Source organism: Symphalangus syndactylus, chromosome 10, assembly GCF_028878055.3.
Source record: "Symphalangus syndactylus isolate Jambi chromosome 10, NHGRI_mSymSyn1-v2.1_pri, whole genome shotgun sequence".
NCBI lineage: Eukaryota > Metazoa > Chordata > Mammalia > Primates > Hylobatidae > Symphalangus > Symphalangus syndactylus.
Genome location: NC_072432.2, coordinates 70,420,804 through 70,437,826, shown reverse-complemented (window position 1 = coordinate 70,437,826; position 17,023 = coordinate 70,420,804).

Genomic DNA, 17,023 nt, shown 5'->3' with positions numbered 1-17,023 from the left:
TGCTTCTGTATAGTCTTTATTTGAAGATAACCCTTTTTCCACTGTAGTCCGCTTAGCGGTCCGAATGTCCACTTGCAGTTTCTACAGAAAGAGTGTTTTAGAAATCCTCAATCAAAAGTAAGGTTCAACTCTGTTAGTTGAATGCACAGAACAGAAAGATGTTTCACAGAATGCTTCTCTGTAGTTTTTATTTGCCGATATTCCTTCTTCCCCTATAGGCCTTTTAGCGCTCCGAATGTCCACTTTCAATTTCTATAGAAAGAGTGTTTCAGAACTGCTCAATCAAAACGAATTTTCAACTCTGTTAGTTGAATGCACTGATCAGAAAGAAGTTTCACAGAATGCTTCTGTGTAGTCTTTATTGGAGGATATTCCTTTTTTTTTATGATTTTTTTTTATTATTATACTTTAGGGTTTTAGGGTACATGTGCACAATGTGAAGGTTTGTTACATATGTACCCATGTGCCATGTTGATTTCCTGCACCCATTAAGTCGTCATTTGGCCTTACGTGTATCTCCTAATGCTGTCCCTCCCCCGTCCCCCCACCCCACAACAGTCCCCGGAGCGTGATTTTCCCCTTCCTGTTTCCATGAGTTCTCATTGTTCAATTCCCACCTATGAGTGAGAACATGCGATGTTTGGTTTTTCGTCCTTGCGATAGTTTACTGAGAATGATGTTTTCCAGTTTCATCCGTGTCCCTACAAAGGACACGAACTCATCATTTTTTATGGCTGCATAGTATTCCATGGTGTATATGTGCCACATTTTCTTAATCCAGTCTATCGTTGTTGGACATTTGGGTTGGTTCCAACTCTTTGCTATTGTGAATAGTGCCGCAATAAACATACGTGTGCATGTGTCTTTATAGCAGCATGACTTATAGTCCTTTGGGTATATACCCAGTAATGGGATGGCTGGGTCAAATGGTATTTCTAGTTCTAGATCCCTGAGGAATCGCCACACTGACTTCCACAATGCTTGAACTAGTTTACAGTCCCACCAACAGTGTAAAAGTGTTCCTATTTCTCCAAATCCTCTCCAGCACCTGTTGTTTCCTGATTTTTTAATGATGGCCATTCTAACTGGTGTGAGATGGTATCTCACTGTGGTTTTGATTTGCATTTCTCTGATGGCCAGTGATGAGGAGCATTTCTTCATGTGTTTTTTGGCTGCATAAATGTCTTCTTTTGAGAATTGTCTGTTCATGTCCTCTGCCCACTTTTTGATGGGGTTGTTTGTTTTTTCTTGTAAATTTGTTTGGGTTCATTGTAGATTCTGGATATTAGCCCTTTGTCAGATGAGTAGGTTGCAAAATTTTCTCCCATTGTGTAGGTTGCCTGTTCACTCTGATGAGAGTTTCTTTTGCTGTGCAGAAGCTCTTTAGTTTAATGAGATCCCATTTGTCGATTTTGGCTTTTGTTGCCATTGCTTTTGGTGTTTTAGACATGAAGTCCTTGCCCACGCCTATGTCCTGAATGGTATTGCCTAGGTTTTCTTGTAGGATTTTAATGGTTTTAAGACTAATATATAAGTCTTTAATCCATCTTGAATTAATTTTGGTATAAGGTGTAAGGAAGGGATCCAGTTGCAGCTTTCTACATATGGCTAGCCAGTTTTCCCAGCACCATTTATTAAATAGGGAAGCCTTTCCCCATTTCTTGTTTTTGTCAGGTTTGTCAAAGATCAGATAGTTGTAGCTATGCGGCATCATTTCTGAGGGCTCTGTTCTGTCCCATTGATCTATGTCTCTGTTGTGGTACCAGTACCATGCTGTTTTGGTTACTGTAGCGTGATGCCTCCAGCTTTGTTCTTTTGGCTTAGGATTGACTTGGCGATGCGGGCTCTTTTTTGGTTCCATATGAACTTTAGAGTAGTTTTTTCCAATTCTGTGAAGAAAGTCATTGGTAGCTTGATGGGGATGGCATTGAATCTATAAATTACCTTCGGCAGTAAGTATGGCCATTTTCACGATATTGATTCTTCCAACCAATGAGCATGGAATGTTCTTCCATTTGTTTGTATCCTCTTTTATTTCATTGAGCAGTGGTTTGTAGTTCTCCTTGAAGAGGTCCTTCACATCCCTTGTAAGTTGGATTCCTAGGTATTTTATTCTCTTTGAAGCAATTGTGAATGAGAGTTCACTCATGATTTGGCTCTCTGTTTGTCTTTTATTGGTGTACAAGAATGCTTGTGATTTTTGTACATTAATTTTGTATCCTGAGACTTTGCTGAATTGGCTAATCAGCTTAAGGAGATTTTGGGCTGAGACAATGGGGTTTTCTAGATATACAATCATGTCATCTGCAAACAGGGACAATTTGACTTCCTCTTTTCCTAATTGAATACACTTTATTTCCTTCTCCTGCCTGATTGCTCTGGCCAGGATATTCCTTTTTCAACTATCGACCATTTAGCGCTCCGAATGTCCACTTGCAGTTTCTGCAGAAAGAGTGTTTCAGAACTGCTCAATCAAAACTAAGGTTGAACTATGTTAGTTGAATGCACAGAAGAGAAAGAAGTTTCGCAGAATTCTTCTGTGTAGTTTTTTTTTGAAGATATTCCTTTTTCCACTACAGGCCTCTTAGCGCACCGAATGTCCACTTGCAGTTTCTATAGAAAGAGTGTTTCAGAACTGCACAATCAAAAGTAAGGTTCAACTATGTTAGTTGAATGCACGGAACACAAAGAAGTTTCAGGGAATGCTTCTGTGTAGTTCTTATTTGAAGATATTCCTTTTCCACTATAGGCCTCTTAGCGCTCCGAATGTCCACTTGCCGTGTATTCAGAAAGAGTGTTTAAGATCTGCTCAATCAAAAGTAAGGTTCAACTCTGTCAATTGAATTCACAGATCAGAAAGAAGTTTCACAGAATGCTTCTGTGTAGTATTTGTTTGAGGATATTCCTTTTTCCACTGTAGTCCGCTTAGCGCTCCGAATGTCCACTTGCAGTTTCTACAGAAAGAGTGTTTAAGAACTGCTCAATCAAAAGTAAAGTTCAACTCTGTTAGTTGAATGCACAGGTCAGAAAGAAGTTTCACCGAATGCTTCTGGGTAGTTTGTATTTGAAGATAATCCTTTTTCCAGTATAGGCCTCATAGCTCTCCGAATATCCCCTTGCAGTTTCTACAGACAAGAGTGTTTCAGAACTGCTCAGTCAAAAGTAAGGTTCAGCTATGTGAGTTCAATGCACAGAACAGAAAGTAGCTTCACAGAATGCTTCTTTGTAGTTTTCATTTGAAGATATTTCTTTTTGCACTTGAGGCCTCATAGCGCTCCGAAGGGCACTTGCAGTTTCTAATGAAAGAGTGTTTCTTAATTCCTCAAAGTAAGGTTCAACTCTGTTATTTGAATGCACAGAACAGAAAAAAGTTTCACAGAATGCTTCTGTGTAGTTTTTATTTGAAGATATATCTTTTTCCACTATAGGCTTCTTAGCGCACAGAATGTCCACTTGCAGTTTCTACAGAAACAGTGTTTCAGAACTGCTCAATAAAATGTAAGGTTCAACTCTGCTAGTAGGATGCACAGATCAGAAAGTATTTTCACAGAATGCTTCTGGGTAATTTGTATTTGAAGATATTCCTTTTTCCACTATAGGCCTCTTAGCGCTCCGGATGTCCAATTGCAGTTTCTACAGAAAGTGTGTTTCAGAAGTGCTCAGTCAAAAGTAAGGTTAAACTCAGTTAGTTGAATGCACAGATCAGAAAGTAGTTTCACAGAATGCGCCTGTGTAGTTTTTATTTGAAGATATTACTTTTTCAACTATAGGCCTAATTGCGCTCCGAATGTCCTCATGCAGTTTCTACGGAAAGAGTGTTTAAGAACTGCACAATCTAAAGTAAGGATCAACTCTGTTAGTTGAATGCACAGATCACAAAGGAGTTTCACAGAATGCTTCTGTGTAGTATTTTTTGAAGATATTCCTTTTTCCACTGTAGTCCGCATAGCGCTCCGAATGTCCACTTGCAGTTTCTACAGAAAGAGTGTTTCAGAACTGCTCAATCAAAGGTAAGGTTCAATTATGTTAGTGGAATGCAGAGAACAGAAAGATGTTTCACAGAATGCTTCTGTGTAGTTTTTTTGAAGACATTCCTTTTCCCACTATAGGCCTCTTAGCGCACCGATTGTCCACTTGCAGTTTCTACAGAAAGAGTGTTTCGGAACTGCTCAATCAAAAGTAAGGTTCAACTATGTTAGTTGAATGCACCGAACACAAAGAAGTTTCACAGAATGCTTCTGTGTAGTTCTTATTTGAAGATATTCCTTTTCCACTATAGGCCTCTTAGCGCTCCGAATGTCCACTTGCAGTTTATTCAGAAAGAGTGTTTCAGATCTGCTCAATCAAAAGTAAGGTTCAACTCTGTTAGTTGAATGCACAGATCAGAAAGAAGTTTCACAGAATGCTTCTGGGTAGTTTGTATTTGAAGATATTCCTTTTTCCACTATAGGCCTCATTGCGCTCCGGAAGTCCAATTGTAGTTTCTACAGAAAGTGGGCTTCCGAAGTGCTCACTCAAAAGTAAGGTTAAACTCAGTTAGTTGAATGCACAGATCAGGAAGGAGTTTCACGGAATGCTTCTGTGTAGTATTTATTTGAAGATATTCCTTTTTCCACTGTAGTCCGCTTAGCGCTCAGAATGTCCACTTGCAGTTTCTACAGAAAAAGTGTTTCAGAACTGCTCAATCAAAAGTAAAGTTCAACTATGTTAGTTGAATGCACGGAACAAGTTTCACAGAATGCTTCTGTGTAGTTCTTATTTGAAGATATTCCTTTTCTACTATACGCCTCTTAGCTCTCCGAAGGTCCACTTGCAGTTTATTCAGAAAGAGTGTTTCAGATCTGCTCAATCAAAAGTAAGGTTCAACTCTGTTAGTTGAATGCACAGATCAGAAAGAAGTTTCACAGAATGCTTCTGGGTAGTTTGTATTTGAACATATTCCTTTTTCCACTATAGGCCTCTTAACGCTCCGGATGTCCAATTGCAGTTTCTACAAAAAGTGTGTTTCAGAAGTGCTCAGTCAAAAGTAAGGTTAAACTCAGTTAGTTGAATGCACAGATCAGAAAGTAGTTTCACAGAATGCTTCTGTGTAGTGTTTATTTGAATATATTCCCTTTTCCACTACAGGCCCCTTAGCGCTCCGAATGTCCACTTGAAATCTCTGTAGAAAGAGTGTTTCACAACTCCTCAATCAAAAGTAAGATTCAAATCTGTTAGTTGAATGCACTGATCAGAAAGAAGTTTCACAGAATGCTTCTGTATAGTCTTTATTTGAAGATAACCCTTTTTCCACTGTAGTCCGCTTAGCGGTCCGAATGTCCACTTGCAGTTTCTACAGAAAGAGTGTTTTAGAAATCCTCAATCAAAAGTAAGGTTCAACTCTGTTAGTTGAATGCACAGAACAGAAAGATGTTTCACAGAATGCTTCTCTGTAGTTTTTATTTGCCGATATTCCTTCTTCCCCTATAGGCCTTTTAGCGCTCCGAATGTCCACTTTCAATTTCTATAGAAAGAGTGTTTCAGAACTGCTCAATCAAAACGAATTTTCAACTCTGTTAGTTGAATGCACTGATCAGAAAGAAGTTTCACAGAATGCTTCTGTGTAGTCTTTATTGGAGGATATTCCTTTTTTTTTATGATTTTTTTTTATTATTATACTTTAGGGTTTTAGGGTACATGTGCACAATGTGAAGGTTTGTTACATATGTACCCATGTGCCATGTTGATTTCCTGCACCCATTAAGTCGTCATTTGGCCTTACGTGTATCTCCTAATGCTGTCCCTCCCCCGTCCCCCCACCCCACAACAGTCCCCGGAGCGTGATTTTCCCCTTCCTGTTTCCATGAGTTCTCATTGTTCAATTCCCACCTATGAGTGAGAACATGCGATGTTTGGTTTTTCGTCCTTGCGATAGTTTACTGAGAATGATGTTTTCCAGTTTCATCCGTGTCCCTACAAAGGACACGAACTCATCATTTTTTATGGCTGCATAGTATTCCATGGTGTATATGTGCCACATTTTCTTAATCCAGTCTATCGTTGTTGGACATTTGGGTTGGTTCCAACTCTTTGCTATTGTGAATAGTGCCGCAATAAACATACGTGTGCATGTGTCTTTATAGCAGCATGACTTATAGTCCTTTGGGTATATACCCAGTAATGGGATGGCTGGGTCAAATGGTATTTCTAGTTCTAGATCCCTGAGGAATCGCCACACTGACTTCCACAATGCTTGAACTAGTTTACAGTCCCACCAACAGTGTAAAAGTGTTCCTATTTCTCCAAATCCTCTCCAGCACCTGTTGTTTCCTGATTTTTTAATGATGGCCATTCTAACTGGTGTGAGATGGTATCTCACTGTGGTTTTGATTTGCATTTCTCTGATGGCCAGTGATGAGGAGCATTTCTTCATGTGTTTTTTGGCTGCATAAATGTCTTCTTTTGAGAATTGTCTGTTCATGTCCTCTGCCCACTTTTTGATGGGGTTGTTTGTTTTTTCTTGTAAATTTGTTTGGGTTCATTGTAGATTCTGGATATTAGCCCTTTGTCAGATGAGTAGGTTGCAAAATTTTCTCCCATTGTGTAGGTTGCCTGTTCACTCTGATGAGAGTTTCTTTTGCTGTGCAGAAGCTCTTTAGTTTAATGAGATCCCATTTGTCGATTTTGGCTTTTGTTGCCATTGCTTTTGGTGTTTTAGACATGAAGTCCTTGCCCACGCCTATGTCCTGAATGGTATTGCCTAGGTTTTCTTGTAGGATTTTAATGGTTTTAAGACTAATATATAAGTCTTTAATCCATCTTGAATTAATTTTGGTATAAGGTGTAAGGAAGGGATCCAGTTGCAGCTTTCTACATATGGCTAGCCAGTTTTCCCAGCACCATTTATTAAATAGGGAAGCCTTTCCCCATTTCTTGTTTTTGTCAGGTTTGTCAAAGATCAGATAGTTGTAGCTATGCGGCATCATTTCTGAGGGCTCTGTTCTGTCCCATTGATCTATGTCTCTGTTGTGGTACCAGTACCATGCTGTTTTGGTTACTGTAGCGTGATGCCTCCAGCTTTGTTCTTTTGGCTTAGGATTGACTTGGCGATGCGGGCTCTTTTTTGGTTCCATATGAACTTTAGAGTAGTTTTTTCCAATTCTGTGAAGAAAGTCATTGGTAGCTTGATGGGGATGGCATTGAATCTATAAATTACCTTCGGCAGTAAGTATGGCCATTTTCACGATATTGATTCTTCCAACCAATGAGCATGGAATGTTCTTCCATTTGTTTGTATCCTCTTTTATTTCATTGAGCAGTGGTTTGTAGTTCTCCTTGAAGAGGTCCTTCACATCCCTTGTAAGTTGGATTCCTAGGTATTTTATTCTCTTTGAAGCAATTGTGAATGAGAGTTCACTCATGATTTGGCTCTCTGTTTGTCTTTTATTGGTGTACAAGAATGCTTGTGATTTTTGTACATTAATTTTGTATCCTGAGACTTTGCTGAATTGGCTAATCAGCTTAAGGAGATTTTGGGCTGAGACAATGGGGTTTTCTAGATATACAATCATGTCATCTGCAAACAGGGACAATTTGACTTCCTCTTTTCCTAATTGAATACACTTTATTTCCTTCTCCTGCCTGATTGCTCTGGCCAGGATATTCCTTTTTCAACTATCGACCATTTAGCGCTCCGAATGTCCACTTGCAGTTTCTGCAGAAAGAGTGTTTCAGAACTGCTCAATCAAAACTAAGGTTGAACTATGTTAGTTGAATGCACAGAAGAGAAAGAAGTTTCGCAGAATTCTTCTGTGTAGTTTTTTTTTGAAGATATTCCTTTTTCCACTACAGGCCTCTTAGCGCACCGAATGTCCACTTGCAGTTTCTATAGAAAGAGTGTTTCAGAACTGCACAATCAAAAGTAAGGTTCAACTATGTTAGTTGAATGCACGGAACACAAAGAAGTTTCAGGGAATGCTTCTGTGTAGTTCTTATTTGAAGATATTCCTTTTCCACTATAGGCCTCTTAGCGCTCCGAATGTCCACTTGCCGTGTATTCAGAAAGAGTGTTTAAGATCTGCTCAATCAAAAGTAAGGTTCAACTCTGTCAATTGAATTCACAGATCAGAAAGAAGTTTCACAGAATGCTTCTGTGTAGTATTTGTTTGAGGATATTCCTTTTTCCACTGTAGTCCGCTTAGCGCTCCGAATGTCCACTTGCAGTTTCTACAGAAAGAGTGTTTAAGAACTGCTCAATCAAAAGTAAAGTTCAACTCTGTTAGTTGAATGCACAGGTCAGAAAGAAGTTTCACCGAATGCTTCTGGGTAGTTTGTATTTGAAGATAATCCTTTTTCCAGTATAGGCCTCATAGCTCTCCGAATATCCCCTTGCAGTTTCTACAGACAAGAGTGTTTCAGAACTGCTCAGTCAAAAGTAAGGTTCAGCTATGTGAGTTCAATGCACAGAACAGAAAGTAGCTTCACAGAATGCTTCTTTGTAGTTTTCATTTGAAGATATTTCTTTTTGCACTTGAGGCCTCATAGCGCTCCGAAGGGCACTTGCAGTTTCTAATGAAAGAGTGTTTCTTAATTCCTCAAAGTAAGGTTCAACTCTGTTATTTGAATGCACAGAACAGAAAAAAGTTTCACAGAATGCTTCTGTGTAGTTTTTATTTGAAGATATATCTTTTTCCACTATAGGCTTCTTAGCGCACAGAATGTCCACTTGCAGTTTCTACAGAAACAGTGTTTCAGAACTGCTCAATAAAATGTAAGGTTCAACTCTGCTAGTAGGATGCACAGATCAGAAAGTATTTTCACAGAATGCTTCTGGGTAATTTGTATTTGAAGATATTCCTTTTTCCACTATAGGCCTCTTAGCGCTCCGGATGTCCAATTGCAGTTTCTACAGAAAGTGTGTTTCAGAAGTGCTCAGTCAAAAGTAAGGTTAAACTCAGTTAGTTGAATGCACAGATCAGAAAGTAGTTTCACAGAATGCGCCTGTGTAGTTTTTATTTGAAGATATTACTTTTTCAACTATAGGCCTAATTGCGCTCCGAATGTCCTCATGCAGTTTCTACGGAAAGAGTGTTTAAGAACTGCACAATCTAAAGTAAGGATCAACTCTGTTAGTTGAATGCACAGATCACAAAGGAGTTTCACAGAATGCTTCTGTGTAGTATTTTTTGAAGATATTCCTTTTTCCACTGTAGTCCGCATAGCGCTCCGAATGTCCACTTGCAGTTTCTACAGAAAGAGTGTTTCAGAACTGCTCAATCAAAGGTAAGGTTCAATTATGTTAGTGGAATGCAGAGAACAGAAAGATGTTTCACAGAATGCTTCTGTGTAGTTTTTTTGAAGACATTCCTTTTCCCACTATAGGCCTCTTAGCGCACCGATTGTCCACTTGCAGTTTCTACAGAAAGAGTGTTTCGGAACTGCTCAATCAAAAGTAAGGTTCAACTATGTTAGTTGAATGCACCGAACACAAAGAAGTTTCACAGAATGCTTCTGTGTAGTTCTTATTTGAAGATATTCCTTTTCCACTATAGGCCTCTTAGCGCTCCGAATGTCCACTTGCAGTTTATTCAGAAAGAGTGTTTCAGATCTGCTCAATCAAAAGTAAGGTTCAACTCTGTTAGTTGAATGCACAGATCAGAAAGAAGTTTCACAGAATGCTTCTGGGTAGTTTGTATTTGAAGATATTCCTTTTTCCACTATAGGCCTCATTGCGCTCCGGAAGTCCAATTGTAGTTTCTACAGAAAGTGGGCTTCCGAAGTGCTCACTCAAAAGTAAGGTTAAACTCAGTTAGTTGAATGCACAGATCAGGAAGGAGTTTCACGGAATGCTTCTGTGTAGTATTTATTTGAAGATATTCCTTTTTCCACTGTAGTCCGCTTAGCGCTCAGAATGTCCACTTGCAGTTTCTACAGAAAAAGTGTTTCAGAACTGCTCAATCAAAAGTAAAGTTCAACTATGTTAGTTGAATGCACGGAACAAGTTTCACAGAATGCTTCTGTGTAGTTCTTATTTGAAGATATTCCTTTTCTACTATACGCCTCTTAGCTCTCCGAAGGTCCACTTGCAGTTTATTCAGAAAGAGTGTTTCAGATCTGCTCAATCAAAAGTAAGGTTCAACTCTGTTAGTTGAATGCACAGATCAGAAAGAAGTTTCACAGAATGCTTCTGGGTAGTTTGTATTTGAACATATTCCTTTCTCCACTATAGGCCTCTTAACGCTCCGGATGTCCAATTGCAGTTTCTACAAAAAGTGTGTTTCAGAAGTGCTCAGTCAAAAGTAAGGTTAAACTCAGTTAGTTGAATGCACAGATCAGAAAGTAGTTTCACAGAATGCTTCTGTGTAGTGTTTATTTGAATATATTCCCTTTTCCACTACAGGCCCCTTAGCGCTCCGAATGTCCACTTGAAATCTCTGTAGAAAGAGTGTTTCACAACTCCTCAATCAAAAGTAAGATTCAAATCTGTTAGTTGAATGCACTGATCAGAAAGAAGTTTCACAGAATGCTTCTGTATAGTCTTTATTTGAAGATAACCCTTTTTCCACTGTAGTCCGCTTAGCGGTCCGAATGTCCACTTGCAGTTTCTACAGAAAGAGTGTTTTAGAAATCCTCAATCAAAAGTAAGGTTCAACTCTGTTAGTTGAATGCACAGAACAGAAAGATGTTTCACAGAATGCTTCTCTGTAGTTTTTATTTGCCGATATTCCTTCTTCCCCTATAGGCCTTTTAGCGCTCCGAATGTCCACTTTCAATTTCTATAGAAAGAGTGTTTCAGAACTGCTCAATCAAAACGAATTTTCAACTCTGTTAGTTGAATGCACTGATCAGAAAGAAGTTTCACAGAATGCTTCTGTGTAGTCTTTATTGGAGGATATTCCTTTTTTTTTATGATTTTTTTTTATTATTATACTTTAGGGTTTTAGGGTACATGTGCACAATGTGAAGGTTTGTTACATATGTACCCATGTGCCATGTTGATTTCCTGCACCCATTAAGTCGTCATTTGGCCTTACGTGTATCTCCTAATGCTGTCCCTCCCCCGTCCCCCCACCCCACAACAGTCCCCGGAGCGTGATTTTCCCCTTCCTGTTTCCATGAGTTCTCATTGTTCAATTCCCACCTATGAGTGAGAACATGCGATGTTTGGTTTTTCGTCCTTGCGATAGTTTACTGAGAATGATGTTTTCCAGTTTCATCCGTGTCCCTACAAAGGACACGAACTCATCATTTTTTATGGCTGCATAGTATTCCATGGTGTATATGTGCCACATTTTCTTAATCCAGTCTATCGTTGTTGGACATTTGGGTTGGTTCCAACTCTTTGCTATTGTGAATAGTGCCGCAATAAACATACGTGTGCATGTGTCTTTATAGCAGCATGACTTATAGTCCTTTGGGTATATACCCAGTAATGGGATGGCTGGGTCAAATGGTATTTCTAGTTCTAGATCCCTGAGGAATCGCCACACTGACTTCCACAATGCTTGAACTAGTTTACAGTCCCACCAACAGTGTAAAAGTGTTCCTATTTCTCCAAATCCTCTCCAGCACCTGTTGTTTCCTGATTTTTTAATGATGGCCATTCTAACTGGTGTGAGATGGTATCTCACTGTGGTTTTGATTTGCATTTCTCTGATGGCCAGTGATGAGGAGCATTTCTTCATGTGTTTTTTGGCTGCATAAATGTCTTCTTTTGAGAATTGTCTGTTCATGTCCTCTGCCCACTTTTTGATGGGGTTGTTTGTTTTTTCTTGTAAATTTGTTTGGGTTCATTGTAGATTCTGGATATTAGCCCTTTGTCAGATGAGTAGGTTGCAAAATTTTCTCCCATTGTGTAGGTTGCCTGTTCACTCTGATGAGAGTTTCTTTTGCTGTGCAGAAGCTCTTTAGTTTAATGAGATCCCATTTGTCGATTTTGGCTTTTGTTGCCATTGCTTTTGGTGTTTTAGACATGAAGTCCTTGCCCACGCCTATGTCCTGAATGGTATTGCCTAGGTTTTCTTGTAGGATTTTAATGGTTTTAAGACTAATATATAAGTCTTTAATCCATCTTGAATTAATTTTGGTATAAGGTGTAAGGAAGGGATCCAGTTGCAGCTTTCTACATATGGCTAGCCAGTTTTCCCAGCACCATTTATTAAATAGGGAAGCCTTTCCCCATTTCTTGTTTTTGTCAGGTTTGTCAAAGATCAGATAGTTGTAGCTATGCGGCATCATTTCTGAGGGCTCTGTTCTGTCCCATTGATCTATGTCTCTGTTGTGGTACCAGTACCATGCTGTTTTGGTTACTGTAGCGTGATGCCTCCAGCTTTGTTCTTTTGGCTTAGGATTGACTTGGCGATGCGGGCTCCTTTTTGGTTCCATATGAACTTTAGAGTAGTTTTTTCCAATTCTGTGAAGAAAGTCATTGGTAGCTTGATGGGGATGGCATTGAATCTATAAATTACCTTCGGCAGTAAGTATGGCCATTTTCACGATATTGATTCTTCCAACCAATGAGCATGGAATGTTCTTCCATTTGTTTGTATCCTCTTTTATTTCATTGAGCAGTGGTTTGTAGTTCTCCTTGAAGAGGTCCTTCACATCCCTTGTAAGTTGGATTCCTAGGTATTTTATTCTCTTTGAAGCAATTGTGAATGAGAGTTCACTCATGATTTGGCTCTCTGTTTGTCTTTTATTGGTGTACAAGAATGCTTGTGATTTTTGTACATTAATTTTGTATCCTGAGACTTTGCGGAAATTGCTAATCAGCTTAAGGAGATTTTGGGCTGAGACAATGGGGTTTTCTAGATATACAATCATGTCATCTGCAAACAGGGACAATTTGACTTCCTCTTTTCCTAATTGAATACACTTTATTTCCTTCTCCTGCCTGATTGCTCTGGCCAGGATATTCCTTTTTCAACTATCGACCATTTAGCGCTCCGAATGTCCACTTGCAGTTTCTGCAGAAAGAGTGTTTCAGAACTGCTCAATCAAAACTAAGGTTGAACTATGTTAGTTGAACGCACAGAAGAGAAAGAAGTTTCGCAGAATTCTTCTGTGTAGTTTTTTTTTGAAGATATTCCTTTTTCCACTACAGGCCTCTTAGCGCACCAAATGTCCACTTGCAGTTTCTATAGAAAGAGTGTTTCAGAACTGCACAATCAAAAGTAAGGTTCAACTATGTTAGTTGAATGCACGGAACACAAAGAAGTTTCAGGGAATGCTTCTGTGTAGTTCTTATTTGAAGATATTCCTTTTCCACTATAGGCCTCTTAGCGCTCCGAATGTCCACTTGCCGTGTATTCAGAAAGAGTGTTTAAGATCTGCTCAATCAAAAGTAAGGTTCAACTCTGTCAATTGAATTCACAGATCAGAAAGAAGTTTCACAGAATGCTTCTGTGTAGTATTTGTTTGAGGATATTCCTTTTTCCACTGTAGTCCGCTTAGCGCTCCGAATGTCCACTTGCAGTTTCTACAGAAAGAGTGTTTAAGAACTGCTCAATCAAAAGTAAAGTTCAACTCTGTTAGTTGAATGCACAGGTCAGAAAGAAGTTTCACCGAATGCTTCTGGGTAGTTTGTATTTGAAGATAATCCTTTTTCCAGTATAGGCCTCATAGCTCTCCGAATATCCCCTTGCAGTTTCTACAGACAAGAGTGTTTCAGAACTGCTCAGTCAAAAGTAAGGTTCAGCTATGTGAGTTCAATGCACAGAACAGAAAGTAGCTTCACAGAATGCTTCTTTGTAGTTTTCATTTGAAGATATTTCTTTTTGCACTTGAGGCCTCATAGCGCTCCGAAGGGCACTTGCAGTTTCTAATGAAAGAGTGTTTCTTAATTCCTCAAAGTAAGGTTCAACTCTGTTATTTGAATGCACAGAACAGAAAAAAGTTTCACAGAATGCTTCTGTGTAGTTTTTATTTGAAGATATATCTTTTTCCACTATAGGCTTCTTAGCGCACAGAATGTCCACTTGCAGTTTCTACAGAAACAGTGTTTCAGAACTGCTCAATAAAATGTAAGGTTCAACTCTGCTAGTAGGATGCACAGATCAGAAAGTATTTTCACAGAATGCTTCTGGGTAATTTGTATTTGAAGATATTCCTTTTTCCACTATAGGCCTCTTAGCGCTCCGGATGTCCAATTGCAGTTTCTACAGAAAGTGTGTTTCAGAAGTGCTCAGTCAAAAGTAAGGTTAAACTCAGTTAGTTGAATGCACAGATCAGAAAGTAGTTTCACAGAATGCGCCTGTGTAGTTTTTATTTGAAGATATTACTTTTTCAACTATAGGCCTAATTGCGCTCCGAATGTCCTCATGCAGTTTCTACGGAAAGAGTGTTTAAGAACTGCACAATCTAAAGTAAGGATCAACTCTGTTAGTTGAATGCACAGATCACAAAGGAGTTTCACAGAATGCTTCTGTGTAGTATTTTTTGAAGATATTCCTTTTTCCACTGTAGTCCGCATAGCGCTCCGAATGTCCACTTGCAGTTTCTACAGAAAGAGTGTTTCAGAACTGCTCAATCAAAGGTAAGGTTCAATTATGTTAGTGGAATGCAGAGAACAGAAAGATGTTTCACAGAATGCTTCTGTGTAGTTTTTTTGAAGACATTCCTTTTCCCACTATAGGCCTCTTAGCGCACCGATTGTCCACTTGCAGTTTCTACAGAAAGAGTGTTTCGGAACTGCTCAATCAAAAGTAAGGTTCAACTATGTTAGTTGAATGCACCGAACACAAAGAAGTTTCACAGAATGCTTCTGTGTAGTTCTTATTTGAAGATATTCCTTTTCCACTATAGGCCTCTTAGCGCTCCGAATGTCCACTTGCAGTTTATTCAGAAAGAGTGTTTCAGATCTGCTCAATCAAAAGTAAGGTTCAACTCTGTTAGTTGAATGCACAGATCAGAAAGAAGTTTCACAGAATGCTTCTGGGTAGTTTGTATTTGAAGATATTCCTTTTTCCACTATAGGCCTCATTGCGCTCCGGAAGTCCAATTGTAGTTTCTACAGAAAGTGGGCTTCCGAAGTGCTCACTCAAAAGTAAGGTTAAACTCAGTTAGTTGAATGCACAGATCAGGAAGGAGTTTCACGGAATGCTTCTGTGTAGTATTTATTTGAAGATATTCCTTTTTCCACTGTAGTCCGCTTAGCGCTCAGAATGTCCACTTGCAGTTTCTACAGAAAAAGTGTTTCAGAACTGCTCAATCAAAAGTAAAGTTCAACTATGTTAGTTGAATGCACGGAACAAGTTTCACAGAATGCTTCTGTGTAGTTCTTATTTGAAGATATTCCTTTTCTACTATACGCCTCTTAGCTCTCCGAAGGTCCACTTGCAGTTTATTCAGAAAGAGTGTTTCAGATCTGCTCAATCAAAAGTAAGGTTCAACTCTGTTAGTTGAATGCACAGATCAGAAAGAAGTTTCACAGAATGCTTCTGGGTAGTTTGTATTTGAACATATTCCTTTTTCCACTATAGGCCTCTTAACGCTCCGGATGTCCAATTGCAGTTTCTACAAAAAGTGTGTTTCAGAAGTGCTCAGTCAAAAGTAAGGTTAAACTCAGTTAGTTGAATGCACAGATCAGAAAGTAGTTTCACAGAATGCTTCTGTGTAGTGTTTATTTGAATATATTCCCTTTTCCACTACAGGCCCCTTAGCGCTCCGAATGTCCACTTGAAATCTCTGTAGAAAGAGTGTTTCACAACTCCTCAATCAAAAGTAAGATTCAAATCTGTTAGTTGAATGCACTGATCAGAAAGAAGTTTCACAGAATGCTTCTGTATAGTCTTTATTTGAAGATAACCCTTTTTCCACTGTAGTCCGCTTAGCGGTCCGAATGTCCACTTGCAGTTTCTACAGAAAGAGTGTTTTAGAAATCCTCAATCAAAAGTAAGGTTCAACTCTGTTAGTTGAATGCACAGAACAGAAAGATGTTTCACAGAATGCTTCTCTGTAGTTTTTATTTGCCGATATTCCTTCTTCCCCTATAGGCCTTTTAGCGCTCCGAATGTCCACTTTCAATTTCTATAGAAAGAGTGTTTCAGAACTGCTCAATCAAAACGAATTTTCAACTCTGTTAGTTGAATGCACTGATCAGAAAGAAGTTTCACAGAATGCTTCTGTGTAGTCTTTATTGGAGGATATTCCTTTTTTTTTATGATTTTTTTTTATTATTATACTTTAGGGTTTTAGGGTACATGTGCACAATGTGAAGGTTTGTTACATATGTACCCATGTGCCATGTTGATTTCCTGCACCCATTAAGTCGTCATTTGGCCTTACGTGTATCTCCTAATGCTGTCCCTCCCCCGTCCCCCCACCCCACAACAGTCCCCGGAGCGTGATTTTCCCCTTCCTGTTTCCATGAGTTCTCATTGTTCAATTCCCACCTATGAGTGAGAACATGCGATGTTTGGTTTTTCGTCCTTGCGATAGTTTACTGAGAATGATGTTTTCCAGTTTCATCCGTGTCCCTACAAAGGACACGAACTCATCATTTTTTATGGCTGCATAGTATTCCATGGTGTATATGTGCCACATTTTCTTAATCCAGTCTATCGTTGTTGGACATTTGGGTTGGTTCCAACTCTTTGCTATTGTGAATAGTGCCGCAATAAACATACGTGTGCATGTGTCTTTATAGCAGCATGACTTATAGTCCTTTGGGTATATACCCAGTAATGGGATGGCTGGGTCAAATGGTATTTCTAGTTCTAGATCCCTGAGGAATCGCCACACTGACTTCCACAATGCTTGAACTAGTTTACAGTCCCACCAACAGTGTAAAAGTGTTCCTATTTCTCCAAATCCTCTCCAGCACCTGTTGTTTCCTGATTTTTTAATGATGGCCATTCTAACTGGTGTGAGATGGTATCTCACTGTGGTTTTGATTTGCATTTCTCTGATGGCCAGTGATGAGGAGCATTTCTTCATGTGTTTTTTGGCTGCATAAATGTCTTCTTTTGAGAATTGTCTGTTCATGTCCTCTGCCCACTTTTTGATGGGGTTGTTTGTTTTTTCTTGTAAATTTGTTTGGGTTCAT